Source organism: Protopterus annectens, chromosome 1.part0, assembly GCF_019279795.1.
Source record: "Protopterus annectens isolate FY-2018-M chromosome 1.part0, PAN1.0, whole genome shotgun sequence".
NCBI classification, from domain to species: Eukaryota; Metazoa; Chordata; order Ceratodontiformes; family Protopteridae; genus Protopterus; species Protopterus annectens.
Genome location: NC_056725.1, coordinates 966,367,906 through 966,390,993, shown reverse-complemented (window position 1 = coordinate 966,390,993; position 23,088 = coordinate 966,367,906). Strand labels below are relative to the sequence as shown.

Genomic DNA, 23,088 nt, shown 5'->3' with positions numbered 1-23,088 from the left:
ACAGACTGACCGTGTTGTTTTCCAGCCACACTATTTAACGACTCCACTACTTGCAGAACAACAAGGTAATAACAATAACTGTGCTGGTATTATTAAACCAGTCTGGCTTAACAATTTGTTTTGCTTATCTGAAACAGTTAATTCCAATGTACCAGTTAGTACAAGTCAAGACCCATTGGTTAACAGTGGCAACAACCCGTGTAATGAGAGCATTGCTTGTAGATTGAAAGTATTCGATGCCTGCCTCTTAAAGCTTAAAAAGTTACAACTTGAAGTGGCTTACTTCAATGAGTGTTTGGCACGTAAAATTATACCTAAAGGGTTGAGGCGTTCGTCTTATCCAACTGGACTTGAGGCTGGGTCTGCTTTCCACTTGGAACTAGTTACATTGTTTGACAATCAGGGTTTGGAATTATTGTCTTTGTTTATTAAGCATTATAATTGTTGGATAGACGAATTATCTCAGCACATGTTACTGTTGAATAATTCAATATCTACTGATATTCAATTTAATAGATACAGGTTCGAATATGAACGGACTTTTGACAGTATTGACGACCATATGTCTAAGTTATACCAGCAAAAATTAAAGAAACTGAGTAGGGATTCGGAAGCATATAGAACTGGTGTGGCTTATCCCAAGCCACCAAATGGACAGGTTTGGAGAAACGGACTGTTCCAGTTTGGTTCCAACACTAATTCTGTTAATAATGTTGAAACAGTACCATCAGAGTTTCATGAAACTGGTAATACAGGTATGATTGACGATACGCATAGTTGTGGTGAGCGGCTTGATGACCGTAATCCTAACAATGCTCACACTAGTACGCCTTGGAGCCAGAGACTAAGGAGCAGTAACAATTTTCATACAAGAAGTAATTCCAACAATATGAATCAGCGTGTCACTCCAGTTCCTGCCCCTCCTGCTTCCACCTCTTCTTCTTCTTTTTTAGGTACCAGACCCAAGAACAAGGGTCAATACCAACAGAGATTTATACCGAGGTGGGCCAACAATTAGTAAAATCTGGTCAGTTTACCCATGATTCTTCCGATAAGGAAGGAGTTTCTGTTGGTGATGATTCTTCTATTGACAATGACTTATGTAATGGTTGTTATTTTGACGCTGGGACATTGTACAATAGTTTTGATCTGAGCATGTTGGAGGACACTACTATTCAACCGAATAACAAGTTTTTGCCTCTTGCTGGTATCATCAAAAATGACTCTGGTGATTTTAGCCTGTATAATTTCAGTGATGTCCATTTTGACAACGAGATGCTTTCATTGTTCTCTAAAGGGTTTAGTTTTGTACCATCTAAATTTATTAATATTGTTAACACAATTTTAGACGTTAAGTTATTTGTGAGGAAATTGAATTTCAAGATACTACTTGGTGACCATGTAGATTCTGTGGCATCTCATTTACATGTTCCCAGTACCTTCAATCCCCCTTTACACCCTGTGTTAGAGATGTTTGAGAGGTGTTGCGAGCTAGATCTGAGGTATATGGCTAATAACACCGTTCATAATTATGGCTCTACTAACATAAGCAAATGTGAGAGAGATCTCATTGAATTTTTAGGCACCCAAAATTTAAGGTTTTGTAAACCAGACAAGGGGGGTGGATTAGTGGTGTTTACAAATGCTGATTATGAGAACAGGATGCACGAAGTGTTAAAATCTAACAAGTATGACTTGAGTTCTAGATCTGAAGTTAATCGTGCCTATAAGTTGATTAATGACACCATTGAGGATTTGTTCATTGAGAACAAAATTGATTTGAAGACGCATGATTATTTAATTACATCTTATCCAAAATTTTCATGCGTCTTCGGTATTCCCAAAATACATAAATGTATCGACAATCCCCCATTGAGGTTATTGGTGGATAGTAGGGGCACGCCAACATATACATGTGCGAAACTGATTGATTCTATCCTCCAGAAATACGTTTTGAAAGAGGCACAGATCTGTAAGGACTCATGGTCTTATTTGGAAACTATCAGGGCGGTCACTTTTGACACAGATATGAATTTTATCACAATAGATGTTAAGGATCTATATAGTAGTATACCCCAAGACATAGCTTTAGAATGGGTTAGCCTTATGATGAAGAAATATAACGCTCCAGATAGTGAGATAGATTTGGTAACAACACTTGGCGATCTGGTGTTGTCTTACAATTTCTTCATATTTTGTGATGATTTTTTCAAACAAAAAGTAGGCGTAGCCATGGGGTCGCCATGTGGGGGCAGTATAGCGAACTTGGTTATGGCCTACTGGGAGTCTAACTACGTGTTTTCGACTACAAACCCTTATTATGAGAAAATCATATTATACACGCGTTTTTTAGACGATATATTTATTCTTTCGTGCATCACAGAAAATGAAGCTTCTATGTTGGTAAACTACCTAAATGGTAGTACTAATTTTCTGGAATTTACATACACTTTCTCCACTGAAAGTATTGCATATTTAGATGTATGGTTGCAAAAAGATTTTGAGCATAATTGCTTTATTTCTAAGATACACCGCAAGAAGACATATTCAAATACTTTCTTGCACTTTACCAGTTGTCATCCCTTCTCCCAAAAAAGATCTGTGGTAAAGGGACAACTGGTACGTGCTGCGAGAATGATCACCTTGTATGATGATTTTTGTGAGGAGTGTTTAAATCTTAGGAATATGTTTATTGCAAGGGGTTACCCTGATAGTTTGTTGGATGAATTGATTCAAGAAGTGACCGATAAACGTCTGGACAAGGTGTACACACCTTTGTTACCTGGAGTAGTTCACAAAGGTGCAAATACAACAATTCCAGTGAATACCAGTACTTGCACTAATACAGTGGCGATTGGCAGTACAAATGATATTAATAATGCTGACTTTGTTGAGCAACCTGATGCAATTATTGATAAGAATATATCTTCAGCTTGCGAGACAGCTTTTGAGGTAGTTGATGAGTCTTCCTTAACATGTGCATTCATTACCACTTTCAATTTGAACAGTGGTTTATGTAAGGATATTATTTTTAAAAATTGGGAAATGTTCAAAATGCACCCTGATATTTACAAAAAAGTGGGGTATCAACCCCGTGTGGTTTATAAGAGGGGTAAAAATATGAAAAACATTTTGGAAGTAAAATCTTCTGGATTGGTGTGTAATGCAGGCATGCATAAATGCCAGAGTTGCAATTATTGCAGATACATTGAGGAAGGGACACACTTTAGTATATGCAATTACACACATAAGATAGCTTTCAAATTGAATTGTAATACAACATACGTGATATACTTGGCTAGATGTAAATCATGCCCAGCCTTCTACATAGGTAAAACTGTGAGAAGGCTGAGGGAACGTATATATGAACATACATATGCTATTAAAAAGTTAAAAACGGAGAATGCTCTAGCCAAGCATATTAGTGTTTACCCTAACCATAGTTTTAAATTTATGGCGATAGACCATATACCTATAGATCAGAGAGGAGGTCCTAGACCATTAAAATTAGAAGAAGCAGAGTTAATTTGGCAGGTGAGACTGTACGCTTATAGGCATCCTGGATTAAATGACACTTGCTCAATTGCCAGTATTTTGAAATTGAAAAATCTTATAAGATGATATTATTATTGTATATGTATTCTTTGTATATATACATATATATAATTTTTTATTATTTTTTATTTTTGTATTTAGGTTTAATATAATATACTTTTCAGTTATATTAATTTAGTTTTTATGTTATGTAGGTTTTAATATTTATGGTTACAGTATTGTTAATTTATTTATTAGTGAAAGTAAGTTGATGCAGGCTGCTCCCCAGTGTTTTTAAAATTTGTAAAACATTTTCAACACTTAATGAATTAATTTAGTTAATTGAATAATTGTGACTGTATATAAATGTTGTTGTAACTTGTTGTGTCATTTCCTTTGAAGAAGGCAAGCATTGGGCTTGTCGAAAAGCGCTTTGGTTACTTGCTAGTAAAGATTGGTTTTATACTTGATGGTCGCTGTTTTACGTTTGTTTTTGATTTATTTATTATTAGTTCACTGGCAAACATTGTGGGTTGAGGTCAGTAAGGGGAGAGAGACATGTGAGTGTTACACTTCATACCTTTCAGAATATGCATGCTAATGCATTAGCTGCTATTCTATCTACTTACTATCTTTGTGGAGGCAAACTGTGAAACATGTCCCTATCTCGGGGCCTTTGCCTCCCCTTATGTATGGCTGTGTCCAGATCACTTGTTCTGGGGTTTGGGAGGTATGGTCAGTATGTAGCAGCTACCTTACCATACAGCTGAGTATGATCCGGCCTGCAGCTGCTGCTGCAACTTAGGACACATAGGGGGAGTGTGACCACTTTGGAGGCCAGCAAGCTATACGTGCAACTGTGGCAGCAGTGTCAGCCCTTTCATTCCACAGACCCAGGGTAAGGGTACCCTTTACAGCCCAATCGAGGCATGTGCTTAAGATACATCTGTTATGCAGCAGTGCCAATAGCAGAATACTAGGCGACATATAGTTAGGCTATACAAATGTGTGCATTGTGTCCCTACCTGCAAGCCTTTGACTTGTAAAACTAGGTAGCAGATAATTCAGTAGCACTAACCTATGAGGAGTAAAATTGCATAACTCAGTCATTACTTGCTGTCTTCACAACAATGTAATTGAAGTGCAATACGTTGGATTCGAACCCAGGACTATGTGTGGCAAAATGCTCTGTATGCAAGGCATTTAACAGACTGAACTACTGAATCAGTGCTGAAGAAAGTGTATTTGCCAGATATATGTGCAGCCATACATACTGTGACACATATTGTCTGCATCTATCAGTATGTGCATGGCTTTCAAAGGCATTTGCTCTGCAGCAGGGTCCCAGCTGAACATATGTACTGTGCCATTGATGCCTTAGCAGGTGTGTTTTAAGATGTTGCAAGTAAAAGGGAATATTTACATGCTATTCCAGGCCTCACATACTACCATTAAAATTTATTTGGCTGTCTACTGGTGGATTTTTGCATCAAAGTCCTAGGTACATTCCCATCTTTCACATTAGGTTTAATTTCAGTGTAATACTGGCAATCAGTATGCATTGTACTAGGCTATAGTTGACAGGAGCTAGGGTCCAAAACATGGCAGGGACGGTTATTTTGTAGATGTGCCTAACACTGTGAGAAATGCATAAGATCATTAAGGCACATTAAAGCAGGTTTGCGCAGGTTTGTGCGACACACCACATCCCAGTACACAGCTTAGCTCTGCGTAAACCTGCGCTAAAAATTATAAAGAAAAGAAAAAGGGGGTGATAGGACAGTGGTGAAATGGGGACAAGCAGGGGGAAAAACATAGTGAAAGGCAGGTAGGGATGTGCAGGAAGGGTGTAGGAGAGAACCATAGCTTTCTATTTCTTGTGCAGCAACAGCTATGCATTGTGACATATTTTGTGGATACATTTGGACTCTTAAGGGGTGAAGACAACATAAATGTGTTGCCAGACAATTGCACCAAATAAGTTGTGTCCAGTAGACATGTGCAAAATGGAGAGCAATGTATGGGGTGTTTTTTTTTGTTTTTTTTTTTGTGGGACATGTACTTTTTTTTTTTTTTTTTTTAATAAGGAGAGAGTGGAATGTTGGGAAAGTGATATAGGTACATGTGGGGAGGTAAGTTGGGTGGGAGAGGATGCAATTGCAGACAGACAAGACAGCAGACAGGGGCGGTGTGTGACACATGAGGAGGTAAACACCTTGGATGGGGCAGGTGCTGTGGAGTCTGAGAAACACGTGCCTCCATATGGCAACAGCATGACTGATATCCCCACACATGGGCAGTTGACACTGGTTCTTCACTGCCTCAAAGTTGGCTGTGCTGGAGGCTGGGCACCAGGGCCAGCCGGCCCCATCAGGTTGTCCAGTCTGCCCTTAAACCTGCACAGGTGATGTTCATAGTTTCTATGAACAATCCTTTGCAGCATGACCAGTAGTTGATCTGGGGTGACTACCCCCTCCACCACTGCTCCCAGGGGGGTTGGGCTCCATCCCCTCAGGTGGTTCCACCAAAAGGTGGTGTAGGGCCAGAGGAGGGGCACCACTGGCTTGGGTCCCAAATGTGCTTAGGACCCAGTGCCATGGCTGGCTGAGGTAGGATAGGTGGATCAGCAGGAACCAGCCTTCCCTGACGTGCTGTGGTTATAGAGGTAAAGCAATACATATAAGTCAGTGATGAACAAAACCAGTGTTCGTAATAACCATGCCAGAATATTGAAAATAACCCCATTACATTTCGATGCTTATTATGTGAAACACAATAATAAATAACAGAACAGTCAGTATATTAACAACATGCCAGTAACAGTTACGGCATAAGGCCAACAGAATAGGTAATTCAACAAGATATGTTAATATGCAACCATTTTAATACATAACAATAATAAAACACATGCCCCAAAATAAAATTTATGGAACAACTTAGGTTAATAGTAAACCATAACCAGTGAATAACAATAATAAATATATGAAGATACAGGATGAGGAGAGAGAGAAACACAGTCCATTAATACCTTATAGGCTATATAGTTGACAGCAGTACTGTTATCTACTCTACAGGTCTGTTCTTTCTTTTTGTGTAAAAGTGCCGTATAGCTGCTGTAGCACATACATACCTCTCAAGCTATCCGCTTGGGACAGTATGAGCCAAGCAGTAACAACTGCAGGTACACAAATACCAGAACACTTGCACATCAGGTGCACCTATATAACTACCAAGGTGCTCTGTGGGCTGATGTAGTGTTACTTTGCTATTTAACATACACCTCTGACAGAGGGGTTACGTACTAGGAATTACTTTCCATGACAGCATGACACTTGAGAGACATGTATGTGTATAGTACAGAGAATAAACAACTGTCATGCCTTGCTTGGCAGGCATGGGGATAGAACCCAATAGCAGTGACTGCAGAGGACATCATCGACTGTATTAATTGACTGCAGCAACCTTTAACAGACACTCCAGGCATGCAGCCATACAAAGTTTGCACATTTTAATTCTTTATTTTATTTTAATTTTGTATTATCATACTTATTTCCTTTAGTTTATGCTGTAGTTTCACACTCCTGGTAATGACTGTGATCATCTGTGACATCTAAACACAATATAATTTACTCAAAATATGGGCTACCTCATCCATTTACCTGTAGTTCCTGTGGAGAGAATATCTGTAAACATTAAATGACTGATAATGTTATATTTAGTGCTACATAGCACTGAATTTGAACCCTTGTCTGTGTGTGGCAAAAAAAGTACTTGATACAAAGCATTTAGCAAACTGAGCTATTGAGCCACTGCTGATTACTAATTGACTGATATTTGACTAGAGCTCACCTGACACCAAAATATAACCTGGCAATAGTAGTACACTTTTATACTAGAGTGCAGTGACAGTTTGAACACACATGTATGAAAATCAAGCATGACAGAGAAAATAGGTACACTATACATTATTACATAGAATGCAGATGTACACAGTACATTGTTAATGTGTTGAAATATCTATGAAGTCAGCAAAGAATATTTGATTATGGGCTATTATTTGCAGTCTACAACTATTACACCATTATAGCTGACTGCAGCACCTTACCTCACAGCCTGAATGCTTGTAGCTGACATGCAATGGTGAAAACAAGACAACCTTGATGTGCACAATTTACCTTGGTGCTATTGCTATTGTTCCATGTGTTGCTGTAGATTAGTTGTCATAACTCATTTCTTACAAAACAGCTCTGAATCTACACTTATTGCACAGCAGACTTTATTAGATATACCTTCATGCAGATACTGATATTATTTTTGTGTTTTTATTGCAGAACAGTTGTCATAATTGATTTCTTGCAAAACAGCCCTACTTCCACACTTATTGCACAAGAGACTTTATAAGAGATACCTTCATGCAATTACTGGTGTAGTTTTGAGTGTTTATTGCACAACAGTTGTCATTATGCAGGTATTACAATACAGCTGTAATTCCATAGTTATTACACTACAAACATTATTGCATATATTTTATTGCAGTTAATACTTTAGTCTTCCCTGCTTATGGCACTACAATTGGCAGTGTGCACTTCTTGCGGTACAGGTGTAAGTCCACATTCATTGCAATACAATCTTTACTGTATATACCTAATCACAGTTAATGCTTTACTCTTTCTTGCTTATTTGACTATAGATAGCAAACTACATCTATACTAACCACGCTCATTGTGCAACCTGGCCAAGCACCTGGCATGCACCTCAATGTTGCAAGCCCTCTCCTCTGCAGCTGTTGGGATAGAAGCACACCATTATGCATACCAGTTTAGCAGACATTCAGTATTAGACATTGGTGAAACACAGGTAATAGTACTTAGATACATGTGGGACATTCCCAGCCCAGACTTTTTTGACCCAGGTGTCCAAGAGAGCCCATTTCCATCTTTTCAGGTCATCATGGTGGTGGCAACACTGCTCATCTGTGTGGGGGATACCAGTTGCACTGGTGTCCCTTGCCAGCTGGTCCCAGGCCTCCACCTAGCACTCTGAGCCCTGGTAACCTCCCTGCATCAGCCAGCCCTCAAGGCTTTTTACAAGGAGTCCAACCATGACCCTGGATTCCTGAATGCCCAAGTGCTGCACCTAAAAGTGCAAACCCTCTCCTACGCCTGCCATTGTATCCTTCAGAGTGAGAACTTCAATGGATTATGCTGTATTCTCACCTATTGCACTTAATATAGCCTATTTTTCTATCCTTACATGCCATTGGGCAATATTTAGAACTACGTCTCATCACTTAGCACCACACAAACCAGCATATCTGACATAAGCAGTGCTTAGTGCTTGGCAGTCCTTAGCAGTTCACAAACCAGCCAAGCAGTGCCAAGCAGTGCATAAACATTATCAGCTGTTGTTTTGTTTACGCAGTGCTTAGCAGGTCTTAGCAGAGTTTAGCAGAGCTTAGCTGAGTGCAGCAGTCCAGTATTTAAAAATATTTTGCATAATTTCTATTTTGAGCAAAAATCTTAAATTGCCCTCCCATGTATTCTAACCCTGCACTTACTGCACAAAAGGCTGCAACTCTACCCATTCAGCTATGTGGATATATGTAACTTTGCTATACCTTTACATATACCTTTACATATAAGTCTTCTTTAAGCAGTGCTGAGCATGGCGGCATGCTGAGCAAACACGCTCAACTACTCTTAAACTTGACCTTTACATAAATAATGAAATACATCCAGTTTCTATTTTTAGATGTCTGGTGTCTCAGTGCCATTTCACAAATCTGTGCTCCGTGCCACGCAAACATGGCTTTTAAAAAAAATGAATTACATTGCCATAATACAGTTGGACAGTGCAGGGAGTGTGTTGCTCATCTGTGGACACAGCACCACACTCCCTACACTGATTCAATAACAGTGTTCCATGGTTCTCCCTCAGCAACGCTCCATAATTAATATGCATGGCGCACTGTCGAGACAGAACCATATATTTGGACATAGTAACAGTCCATGTAAACTGTACACTATGCCTACATGGATTTTATTAAATCTAGGGGAATGTCTTTGTCACAGTTCTAAAATTAAGTGCAGTCAAACTATGATTTTTCAACCCATAAGCTATATAATTCAGATTTTAAATCTTGTGGCTTACAGGTTTACAGAATAACTTTCATATTTTTATGTACGGCTATATATTTGTATTTATTGCCAGTACTTGGTATAAACAAATTATTTAAAATATATGTATATTTTTTAAAGATATGTATTAGTTTGTTCTGCACATTTATATTTGTATCTATTGCTAATACTTAGTATAAACTATTTAAAACATATACTTTTTAAAGATATGCATTACCTATGTTATTTTTTTTTAATATAAGTTCCAATGTCTGCTTTGTGTATTGTTTATAGTGGTATAACAATAAATTGCATGTCAAGTGGTTTTGTGTAAGTTATCTAAGCATCACTTCAACTAGGGCTAATAGTTCTGAAGAAGTCCTGATTATATATTCTAGATGAAAGCACTACCCCTTTTCTGGGGCAATGCAGGAGCACCGACTTGTTAAGTGTCTTGCTTAGAGTCATGCAGTAGGTGCATAAAGGTGGAGGGAATCAAACTATTTACCCTGGGGTACATAAATTAGCTTACTAAGAGCTCTGCAATAATCTCCTGAGATACCTGCCACATGATAGTTTCCTTTGTTAAAGTTAAGGAAGGATAATTTATATGTTATAATTTTACTCTCATGCTAAAGATTATGTCATAGTCTGTTATTAATTACAGAACATATCACCACAATTTAGAAGCAGAAAGCACCTGAGTTTATCAGTATGACATCTAACATACCGCCATCCCTAATCTGATTTTGTATTGTTTGCTCATAATTGTTTAGATTAACAGTGGTACTTTTTAATTTTAATATTTTTTTTTGTAATTCTGCTCACCTGTTAACTGGTAAGTCTACTGTTGAAATGTTTCCCTGTTTATGGACAGCCCAGGAGCAGTGTCTGGTTAAATGACTTGGTCAGAATCATACAGAAAGCAAATGAGGCTGAGAAGATTAAATCCTAGACTACAGGTATCAGCTCATTAGCAGTTCATAGTCTTACCCTTCTGGGCTAAATGACAGTCATCTTTATTTTGCACAGAGTAATTTACTTAGTGTATGGGTGATTAAAATCTTCCATAAGGATTGTATTTTCAATGATTTTACATCTTTGAGTTCATCAGAAAATTCCCATGCACTCCGGGTGTCAGAAGCAGGATTTATTTATTTGTTTATTTATTTATGCATGCAATAGCTCTTCCTATAATGCTATATTTCTAACAAATGCATTGGTTATTATATGAGTAATTTCTAGTCCTAAGTTGTTTGCTTATGGATTTTAGATTCTTTTCTTTTTGCCTTTTTTTTTTTTGCAAAGACATAGACACTTTCACATATTGTATCCAATCTGCAGCAATGACATAAGATATACCCTGGAATGTCTGAAATGCATTTTGGATCTTTAACCATGTTTCAGCAATAGTACAGATATCAAAATCAAAACTTTCTATGAAGGGGATTAGGTTTATGAAAACAGTACACATCTATGATAGTGATGAAGATGGACAAACAATTACAGCATGATATGCCACAAGCTTTAATCCTTAACAGTAACAAAAAGCAAGTTAAATCACTCTCATCTGCACAACTCTACTGAATACGCACACATGACCTATAAGGAAGCTACAAAATACAGAGAAAACAAAAACATATCAATTTCACATTGGGGCAGCACCCCCCACCCCCACCCAGTACTTTCAACTGTACTAAATTTCCACACAAAACCTATAAAGAAGCTATGATACTTAAAGAAGAAAACAAAAATATTTGTTTCACATGAAGTAAAGTCCCAGTGTCATCTCATGCAGCTAAAAGAAACTTTTTGTACCCCATTCAGTTATATCATTGTCAGGGTCTCTATATTTTACAGAAAAGTGCAGTTCCTTAAGATCCAGCAAATTCACACAACAACCAATTGAATATCAAAGCATACACACAGAGACGCGCGCGCGCACACACACACACACACACACACACACACACACACACACACACACACACACACACACACACACACACACACACACACAATAATTGCAACACATTTTGAATATCTTTTTTCTGTCTAGGTTATTGGTGTAGCCAACTACTATGTGCTTAGCTTCAGCTGTCACACTGGAGTTAAAGTTTCATAAAGAGGAACAGCTTACAACCTCTTCACAAAGTGTATAAAGATACATCAGTGTCCTGTGACTGTGTGGCATCAACACTGATGCCCACATTACTGTTGTGTGGCCTTTTGTATAATTTAATTTCACCTCTGCTGCTAGAGTTAAAATACAGGAGGTTGTCATATGACACACAGGAACAGAGCCCTGACTATACCCTAAATGGTACAGATAAAAATTAGTCACCCAAGAGCTGGGAAGACTGGCTGAAGAGAGACAGAAATGAACAGCTAATGATAGCTACCTGTGGGGAATGTGTTGGTTTCATCTCAATTTGAGAGTGTTTTCTGAGAAAAGGACAAAAGTACGCTCCATACCAGTGATGGTAAACCTATGACACGTGTGTCAAAGGTGACACGCCATGCCATTTTGGGTGACACACCAGCGTTCACCAACACCTGAGTTACCAAAGAAACTGCTTTTGCATTTGTTGCTTGTGTGGAGTGCATTGAATTATTTTGTGCCAGGAGCCAGTTCAACAACACTGCTGCAGATGTAAGGAAGTTATTAACCTCAAAGACTATTTCGGTGTACTTTCTCGATAGAGTCTGCAAAGGGTAGTGCTGACATTGTTTTCTCTTCATGGTTATACTTCTGCAAAGGCCAAGTAGTCTGCATTTCTAGGAGTTTGCTGTTTTGCATTCCTCTCGACTGTCCCTCTTAATCCCTCCTAAAACTTGTCAACTTTTTAAACTTAATAATGCAATAATTAGATTTATAGACTAATTTTACTTCAGAAAATGTATATTAATTCACATTATTTTTTTTTCCATCAGTGTCTCAGATTAATAGTACTAGTAGTTTAAAACTGTCCATGTGTCTTATTTCTAGATTTATCCCTGATTCTGTTGATATTTATACCTGATGTATTGAGAACTATGCTGTTTTATTTATTTTTATTTATTTGTTTAGTTATTTAATTTATTTTTTTGTTTGGGGTGGTGACATGCAAGCAGAGTCAAGTTAGGCATTTTCCAAATTTTTGACACGCCGAACCCAAAAGGTTCGCCATCAATGTTCCATACTCACCTCTGACTTTAGGAATGATCTCTGAGAAAAGCCCCCAGATTCAATTACATACTCTCCTCTTGCCTGAGGAATGCTTTTTGGGAGAAGACCCAAAAGTATACTCCATGCTCACAGGGACCTTGGACCACAAATCCATCCTTGGCTTACATACACCCCAGCTCAGCATTCTTGGAGTGTGAAGCTATGCATATAAGGCTCAGTGTTGTGAGCACTGCACTGTTTGCTGGCCAACTGTGGGAATGCTGTAAAAACATGAAGAAAAATGCTGAGTGAGCTATTAATAATGACTGCTATCAACTGACTCACCCCCACTGCCACTAGTAGAAAGGAGACATGCCCATTGAGTGATGTGGGGTACTACTGCTGGTGCAGGATAGAGAAAAGAATCTTGATATCTGGGCTGATAAGGGCAACAAATGTGGTATTGGGGATGCAACTGCCCCAGATTTGGTATCCCCACTGATTTATAGTCTCTGTCAACATTTATTTATTTAGTTAGTTAGTTACTTATTGACATTTGATTTTTTTATTTATTTTGTAGAAACAGCAACAAAGTCTCTAATGAGATTGGTACTGGCAAGTTTTGGCAGATGGCTTTACTTCTTTGTGGAATAAATCATCATTTGTTTCATATACTCATCCAATCTGTGAGTTAAGACAAATTTGTATTTATGTATTTATTTATTTATTTTAATATCTGACATGAATTTCCCCAAGTCACTTTTTTGTGAGATCTAATCACCAAGTATGTTACCACTGTTGTCATTGTATTCCCTACTTATGTACTTATTTGTATTATTTTATGAGTGGGATAGACTAGTGATTCCCCTGGGCATGATTCAGCTTGTGCCTGTGGGGTATACATTTGGGTAGTAGAATAATTTAGTTGAAAATTGTCAGAAATGAAAGAAGAGTACTAATACTAGAAAACTGTACAATGTATCACTACAAACATAGATGAATTATGGATCAAATACACAACTGCTGTATATGTAAGTGTTTAATAAGGTATAAGGATGGCATACCCCGGGATTTGGAAACATGCTTACCGTGACAGAAGAGAGCCAGCTGTAATTTACCTTTTGGGAGTGATAAGCCCAGAGCTCATTAGCAGTTAACAATATGAAAGTGGGGAGCTCAAACAGCTGCTAATTGGCAATCCCACCCATGGCCCCAACAGGGCATGTGGAGAGGCCGCAGTAGTAGCTGCATACTATGATGAACACAACTGCCCAATGCAGCCTGCATGCACACATACACAAAAGTGGCAAGATGAGAAAAGCAGCTATCAGTCTTGATGGGCCTAATGCACAATTTAAATCAATGTTTTATTTATTTAATTTTATCAGATTTTATTGTCACAGGAAAACAGATATTTGAACAATTAGTGTATTACCCCCAGATGTTGCAACATTGTTTTCTCTGCTCATATCTTGTTCATTTCACTCTTGGTACAGTCTATATACATTTCTAGTTTTTGAATTTTTTTTGGTCCTCCTTGAAGCATCATTTTTCCCAGCCTAGCCACCAGTGCCCCACATCCAGGCCAGGTCTACCAACTGGTGTTATACCCCAAACCCCCCTGAACCTTATTCTGGTGTTTCCGAGGATGGTTGTATATCCTAAGGATGTCCTGGGAGCTCAGTTGTCTCTGCTTTTATCATGGATGTAGGGACTGTTAAATGCCCTACCCACCCCTTGACCTGCCTCCCATGTGTGTTTATTCATCCGAGGCCAGTTCCCCTCACTGGCCATGCATCTCCTAAGGGAAACTCATCAACGAATGCCCTCTCCCCAGGATGAGCACACTCATACCTTCCTGCTACTCTGTCAGTCATCCAAGCCGCTAATCTAACCCAGTTGACTGGCCTACAGTTAGGGCTTTATCCTCAGTATTAGGGTGTAGGGTGTAGGGTGCAACTCAACACCCTAATACTGGGGGACTTTAATTATCCCTATATAAACTGGGAAAATCACTCAAGTACTAACTCACTTGCTTAACGATTCCTGGAATTCATAAATTCCAGTGCCTTTGACTAACTGCTTCTTACCCCCACTAGGCGTAACAACATCCTTGATCTGGTCATAGCCAACATAAGCGATTGCTGCTCTACACCAGAAATCAACTCCTCCCTGGTCAGATCTGACAACAAGTTAGTCACCATGGATATCCACATCACCCCCTCACCCAACATAAAGGAAACCACTGTGAAAAACTTCTCCAAACTAAACTTTTGGCGCCTAAAGACAGAGGTGGCAAACTTTACGATGCCCATGCAGTTGGAAAATAGCTGCATGACTCCTGAATCACTCACAAATGCACTGTACGAGCACATTCATAAGTGCATGGAAAGAGCCATCCCAAACCAAGATGCTTTCCTCCAAAAACAGGAAGCCAATCTGGTGGTCCCCTACCATTAACAACCTCTACAACAGAAGGAAGAAACTGTTGCAGAAAAGGGTAAAGTCCCAAGACTGGAAAAGCTCCCTAACTAGCCTTAGCAAAAAATTGAGATCTTTCATCAAATTCTCTAAAGCTAGCTACGAAAACAAAATAGCAGCGGACTCTAAAGACAACCACAAGGCATTCTATAGTTATGTCAAGAAACTACATGGCAGCACTCAGGTCTGCTCTGAGCTACAGCCCAACAGAAACACATATACAATGCCAGCTGACATTGCCAATATATTGTTTGACAGGTTCAGTGCAAACTTTACCACCCTTTCACCCCCCAAAGGGTCAATCGCAATTCCCAAGGAGTGTCAAGTTCCTAATATTACAGCTTCACATGTTAAAACTGCACTGTCTAAAGCCAAGAGCACAGTTTCCTTGGGACCTGATAACATCCGGCTGCATCCTACATGAGCTACAAAATGAACTGGCACCACACCTGAGTTCCCTGTTCAACCACAGCCTCACTTCAGGTTTTGTACCCACTGAATGGAGACTGGCCATGGTCATCCCAGTCCACAAAGGGGGAGTGACTACAGACCCCAGGAACTACTGGCACATTAGCCTGATGAGTCTGATATGCAAGGCTATGGAGTATATCTGCACAGACCTTATAAATAGGGGTATAGGAAATCTCCAAACTCTGGAACCCACACAGTTTGGATTTGTGAAGGGTAGAGCATGCCTGATTAATCTGGTTGACTTCTTTGAATCTGTCACCAGAGCTGTGGATGAGGCCAAGGTAGTACACACAGCCTATCTCGACCTTGCCAAGGCCTATGATACCATGCCCCACTCAGGTATCATTGATAGACTCACTAAACTAAGCATAAACCCCTGTGTCACAAGGTGGGTGGCCAACTGGCTCACAGATAGAACTCACACTGTGAAGGTTGCAGATTCCACATCTGACCACCAACAAGTCACGAGTGGTGTCCCACAGGGATCTGTCCTGGGTCCCCTTCTGTTCGGCATTTACTTCTCAGAAGCTCAAGCCAACACAAGGACTCTAGCTGACCAAGTTTGCAGATGATTGCAAACTGGGAGCCATTATAGAATCCCCAGCTGATGTTTACATCCTACAAAGGGGCCTCACTGAGATGAATGACTGGTGCCAGAACCACAGCCTTAAACTAAATGCCAAAAAATGCATCATTATTCCCTTTGGGAAAAACTCTGTGCCCATGAACTAACACATCAACGGTAGTCCACTAAACTCAGAAGGTGTAATAAGAGATCTGGGAACACAATTTGATAGCAATCTCTTCTTTGACAACAATATCACCACTGTGGTTAGAAAATCCTTCTGTGTGGCACATCACATCACAAAGGGTTTCTCATCTAGGAAGAAAGAGGTCATCGTCCCTCTCTACTCGTCCCTCATTAGACCTATTATAGAATACAATGCACCTTTTGGCATGTACCTCACTGGACACCTGCAACAGCTGGAAAGGCCACAAAAATACCTCACTAAGAGGATGCTATGCTTTAAACACATGCCTTTACTGATAGACTCAGAAAGCTCCAGCTATACTCAATCTCATATCGCCTCCTTAGAGGTGATCTCTGCTTAACCTACAAAGCCATGTCTGACTCAGAGTTGCTAGACATGCTACATCTAAAAAACCCAATCCCACCATGCCACACACTCCAGGGACCACAACCTCATTACCACATTAAATAAAACATTCTGGAGGGATAGGTTCCTAACTCAGAGACTGCCCATGCTCTGGAGCAGACTCCCCATGCACATCAAGTGGATCACCTCACTGGCCCTCTTCAAAAGAAATCTTGACGAGTGGATGGGAAGTAGAAAATTCACCTCAGGGATCACCTCATCTGCCCTGCTTGATAGGGGTAATGGGAACTAACGTCTGTTGATATTATACCAGGGATTCTTATTGGCTAGGCTTGCATAGGCCCCAGGGCCATTAGCCTAGTACATACCTATGAACCTATCCCTCTATACCAACAGAGTGGCTTATAATTCTAAATTCTTAGCTCATTAGAAAACTAGTATTTATAGCTCACACATCATTCCTTTTTCTGTTAGTTACTGCCCTTGCAATTTTTTTTATCTTTTCCCCTAATAAACGAAAACTTAAGAAAGTTCAAAACCCAAATTCCATGATGACACTCAGCAAAAACATTTAAAAGGACAACACTACCCATAAAATAATGTTTGCAAATATAGACATACTTAATGAACACATGACACAGCCACTTAAATTTCCCAGTTACTTAGAATGTGTGCCATTTAAATTCCCCAGTTAGTGAGACTGTGTGTTAAGTCACATGTACCAGCATGCACATGCAGTGAGAACCTCCACCATGAGCAAAGCAAGCAGGATGATTAAAGGGGATCCTGATATAAGACAGAGAAGACCCTCATGAAAGAAACCCCCCAGATAATATCTGTACAGAGGCCCAAACCCATCTGGGCCATCACTGCATGCCTAACTATAATTAGATATAAGAAAGTGTATCCAAGGTGGCTACTTATGTAACATCTTTCCCTGATCTGTAGTGCCCCAGAGGAAGTTTCAAAATCCTTTATTTCATTCAAAAGTGTCAGTATTTCTGAGACCACTAGAGACCCCCTTTTTTCCCCACAAATGGGTTTTCACCTTTTGCCCATTAACACCAAAAACTGTACAAGTGTCTTCTCCTGAAGAGAGAATCAACCCATCTTGAGATATTCAATGAGGAATAGCTGGAGGCAGGGGTTGTAAACACATAGTGGCCAGGCCAAATAGCACTGCAGATTCTCTGCATCTTAAATTTCTAGAGGTTTAAATGCTGGTATTCCCAGAAAATAAGTTATGTCCCTAGTCAGTCCATGCCACATCTGTAGAGGAGGTCATAGGATCATAGGACGTTACTAGGCTAATGGCCCTAGCCTAGCCAAGTTCTACCCTTATTTCCATGATCAGCACCTATTGCCTCTATCCAAGAAGGCATCCCAGGAAAAAAATGCTCACAGTTTTTGTGGGGTGTAGAAATATTTGAACAAATGCTTCCATTCAAACATTCCAAACCTGCACGACCATGAGGCATACTTAGGGATACTGAAATATCTAACCCCATATCTACCTGCCAAGTCAGCTTGCAGCTGCAAACTAGGTTCATTGTAGTTGAAAGAAGAATAGAATATATCCTACAGGTGGAGTCTTTTTAAGGTACAACACCACTCCCCAAATCAGCCTACCACTCTATCAAACTTGGTCTCTTAGGATAGGACCCTATTTTAGTCTTGAAAAAAGGGTAAGCAGATCACTGAAGTTGGGCTGTTTGTTCCCAAACAAATGGAACTCCTCCACTAGCTGGGCCAAAAGCAGCCCTCTGTCTTCCTGAAGTAATTGCTCCCAGAAGACCAGGTCAAGATGTGTACTTAGGAGGGACCTTACATCTGTTACAAATGTGTTTAATGCCTTAGAATGTACAACTGGACTAACAGAACACACACACACACACACACACACACACACACACACACACACACACACACACACACACACACACACACACACACACACACACACACACACACATGAAACCAGATTACCCAACCTGAGCTACTGCTCCAAGGAAACTTTTCACAGTGGCAGAGATGTACCTACCTTTTCTGAGTGTGACATTATAGAGAGTTCTATAAAATACCATGGTTCTCCTTAGTTTCTCCAACAAGATTCTGTTCCAAACAGACACAGGCCTTGGAGACAGTATGCCTCAAATCATTTTGACATAAGATGCCAAAGACTACATCTCAGGATCTGGCAACAAGATGCCCCAACATGTGCTCTGGAAGGGTAAGCAGATCCCGCTTACATGTCAGTTTTTGATCAGACCACATAAATGCTGTGACCTGTCTTTTTAAGTTAGTAAAAAAAGGTAGGGTAAATATAATGGGAAACTCTGTGAAATGTGTAAGACTTGTGGGACCATAAATAATTTCAGGGCTAACACCTACTGCTGCATAACCAGACAGAAACCCCCATAGCCTCTTAGGTAATTTTTAACTTCATCCATTACAATTTCCCAAGTCAACTTTAATGAAGTGTGAATATCAATTGAGAGGATCACCTGGAGATATGGCATCCTGTTAGGGCCCTCCAGAAAGGGAAACTCATCTAAAGCCATCTGAGAAGGATGATTATTAACCTGGTTTCCTGAGTCAATGGTCAACTGGTTTACCTTGAATTCTGATGTTTTATCAAAACCAGCCAATAAACTGAACAAAGCAGGATGAGTATTTTCTGGGTCAGGCAAGAATATCATGATGTCATCCTCATGTAATGAAGCTGCTATGCTTTGATTCCCCTTTCTCACACCTGGACCAAAAGAGGACCTAAATTGTTTCCCCAGCGGTTCAATATAGATGGTAAATAGCAAGGGCAAGAGAGAACAATCCCATCCTTTAACCCTTTGCAAGGGGATTTTATTCTAATGTATGGGTCCTCGTTGAGACCCCAAATTAACTCAATGAACTGATCTGTAAAACCCATCATCTTTCACACTGCAAACACATATTCCCAGTTGACTCTGTCAAAAGCCTTCTTGGCATCCAAGACCATTAAAAGGGGAATCCCTGATGCAGCCACTTGGTCAAGAATAAAATTAGCTTTAAGGAACTTATCAAAAGGGGTGTGTGCCCTAGGACAACTGGGCAAACCCTGTCTGATCAAGGTCTATTAAAGGGAAGGTCACTGCAAGCCAGAAGGAAGGTAAAGATCTTATAGTCAGGATTTAGTATTGAAACTAAGCTGTGCAAGATCAATGAAAGGGGGTCCTTGTCCAGCTTAAGCAGCAAGATGACTGTGGCATCTTTCCACGAAGAAGGAACTATCCCTGATCATAGGATATCATGAGTAAATGAGTGCATAGAAACTTATCACTGCCTTTTAGATAGTCCTTCACCACTGTGCCATCTGGACTGGGGGCCTTACCCCTCCTGAGGTTGGACAGTAGTGCCCTAAGGTCCTCCCTGGATATCTGTCCCAAACATCCATTAGCCTAGGCTGGGATTACACTTGGCAGGGCCAAGGGCTTCAAGATTTCATCATTTCTCTAGTATGAGAGGTTCAGTGAGACTCCTTGCATACATCTGGGTGTAACGTTGGGAAAATATTTGCAAGATTCTCTGTGGTGAGCCTACTATTTGTTTTGAATCTCCCTCCCTTATTTAGGTTATACACCTACCAGCCTGCTGCTGTCTAAGTTTCAGGGCCAGGGAGGGGGTAAACATCAGGTCACAAATGTGAAACTGATGCCTAGCAAATTCCATCCTGTACTGCATATACAATTATATATATATATATATATATATATGTCTGTGTGTGTGCGTGTGTGTCTAGAGATACTCTGGCACAGTCCAGTTTTGCTGGGGAACCATTTTTGCTGTGTAACACCTCCTAATGAGCAATTAGTAGGTCAAGGTAAAAACTATCTAACTTGTCTAAATCTCTTTTTATTTCTAAGGGCTATTATGAACTTATTTTTGAAATAACCCCACTGAGCCACCCCCCTGGCTGATCCTTTAGTCAATGTTTTCTAGAACTTCTGCTAAGATCTCATGTATACTTTCTCTCTCTCTCTCTCTCTCTTTCTCTCTATCAGGGGCTCCTTACCTACCAATAAAAGGTTACACCACCACCTATGTACTACACGAGACAACTCTGTGGACATTAAACCAAAGATTGGGAAGTAATCTGAAAGTGACACAGACAACAAACTAAAATATGAAAACTCATAGGCCTGCTTCTTAAGGATGAAAACTTTATTTTTTAAACACCCTTATTACCACTTAAGACATACACACACAGACATCAACGGAAAAGAAAACAAACCATATTAATGTTTTTTTCATTTACACGCATAATACATTACGTGTTCTTTTTTATGACAAATGTGTCAGTCCAGCATTACATAAATCACTCAGTTTCTGCCTTCCCTAAAACCTCACTCCTCCTGAACATTATTCTGCATGTATTGCTCCCACAAATTCAATTTATTTCTGTGTAATTTGCTCCTTCCCTTTTCTAAAGATCACTTTTGCAGTTCTTTTCTCTTTTACAATATTCAACAGTTTAAATACTGCTGGTTTAGATTTTGATTTCCATTTTCAACTAATTTCTTTTCTTTTTGGTAACCAATAGAATTAAACTTACTAAGACCTTACTGTGTTTAGGCAATTCAGATCCTATGCCCCAGCTCAAAAAATTACGTCCTTAGTTACATCCATTTCCTCCCCCAATATTTCTGACAGAGTACTCTGTAAGTCAGAGCAACATAGAGCAACATACCACTATGCCAAATCAAAAGTAATTTTTTAAAATCTGCCAACTCATTACACTCCTAAAAATGGGTCCTCAATTATCTCTTTCTTCTCCATTACACCTCTGACATTTGATATCTACCTGAGGAAAATTTATTTGAAGTTTATTTGAGTATAAACATACCTATACAGACACTTCCTAGCACAAATCCTAAACCTCCTGGATTTTGCCAAATATATGTCCTCCCATTGGTCCAGTCTTGCAAATTATTTTTCCAGTCTCAATCCTATCCTTTCTAACCTTCTCTGATTGGTTCTTTTATTTATCATGCACTATTTTATATGCCCTGCTATTTTGTTCCCCTTTTTAACAGAAGTTTCTTTTCTAGATTCAACTAAAACATCTACCAGAGCAGATTTTTACTTAGGATTCCCCTATCCCTTTCTCTTTGCCTGTGCTCTGACATCTATCCTTAATAGGGAAGGCAGTCTCTAACCTGCATTCCAGACTTCTTTGGCCTCATCCCCCTTCTCTCTCTAGATATGTGTTCCCAATGCCTTGATTCTTTTGCCAGTTTTCTCCAGTAAATTCCAGCCCCTTCTTACCTATGTTTTTGTACCCCTGCTTGCAGTCATTCCTATTGGCTAAATATCCTTTCTCAATTCCTGTGTTATTTTAGTTCTTAGTATACTTTCTGAAGCTTTACAAATATCATACTCTGTATGGTGGTTATTATTCATCTTAGGATCTGCATCCAAATCCCATTCTCCCCTTATTTCTTGAACTACCCCACTGCTTCATCATCAACCCTTTCCACTTTGAATTATAACTTTCTGTTTGCATTATGTATATGAGCTTTAACTGTGTAGCTCTAAAAAATCCATTCAAACTGGTAGTCCAAAACCACCTTGTACTATGGGGGGGGGTCAGTTTATCCTACTTAAATCTGCTCTCTTCTTCTCCCAGATAAATTCCTTGATCAATTTATCTCACTTAAATCTTGTTCTCTTTCTCTCCCAGATAAATTTTTTGAACTTTTTATTCATTATTTTCCACAACTTCTCCTCTGGTTGATAAAAATATGCCTTGGCATTATATAAAACTAAGAAGACTAAAACCATCTTCACGTCTTGTACCTTACTATCCAGATCTGTAAACAAGACCTTCCAGTTTCTCAGTTTTTATATTATCTTTTTTAGTCTCTTCCCAAATATCCTTAACTGTCATAAGAGATTTTTTTAATCCATACTCCTAAATACTTCATCTATTCATGTCCCCATTAATGTATGTATTGCTGAAGGTGGTTTTGGACTACCAGTTTGAAAGGATAGTAAGGAGTGGGTACAAAGTTTATGGCTATAGCCTTAGTTTTATCTTCATTAATTTTATGTCCCCAAAAAAGATGAAACTGACTCAAAATACTTTACAACATCGAGATGCCCTTTTATGGATTTATCAAGTATAAAATAATATCAGCTGCAAATATAGCCAACTTTTCTTGATTACCATACTAACTATATCCTT

The 23,088-nt window shown here is 39.3% G+C and overlaps 1 protein-coding gene across 4 annotated transcripts in view; it reads left to right on the top strand.

Annotated features, from left to right (window-relative positions):
- Positions 1 to 23,088, top strand: part of LOC122796202 (SUN domain-containing protein 2-like) — a 509,959-nt gene that overhangs the window by 220,047 nt on the left and 266,824 nt on the right. For 3 of the 4 annotated variants that reach the window (XM_044064549.1, XM_044064565.1, XM_044064538.1), the window contains exon 1: positions 13,383 to 13,484. The exons of the other annotated variant lie outside the window; for it this stretch is intronic. The gene's annotated coding sequence lies outside the window, so the exon portion shown is untranslated. Of the gene's footprint in view, positions 1 to 13,382; positions 13,485 to 23,088 lie in introns of those variants that run through there. 4 annotated transcript variants of the gene reach the window in all.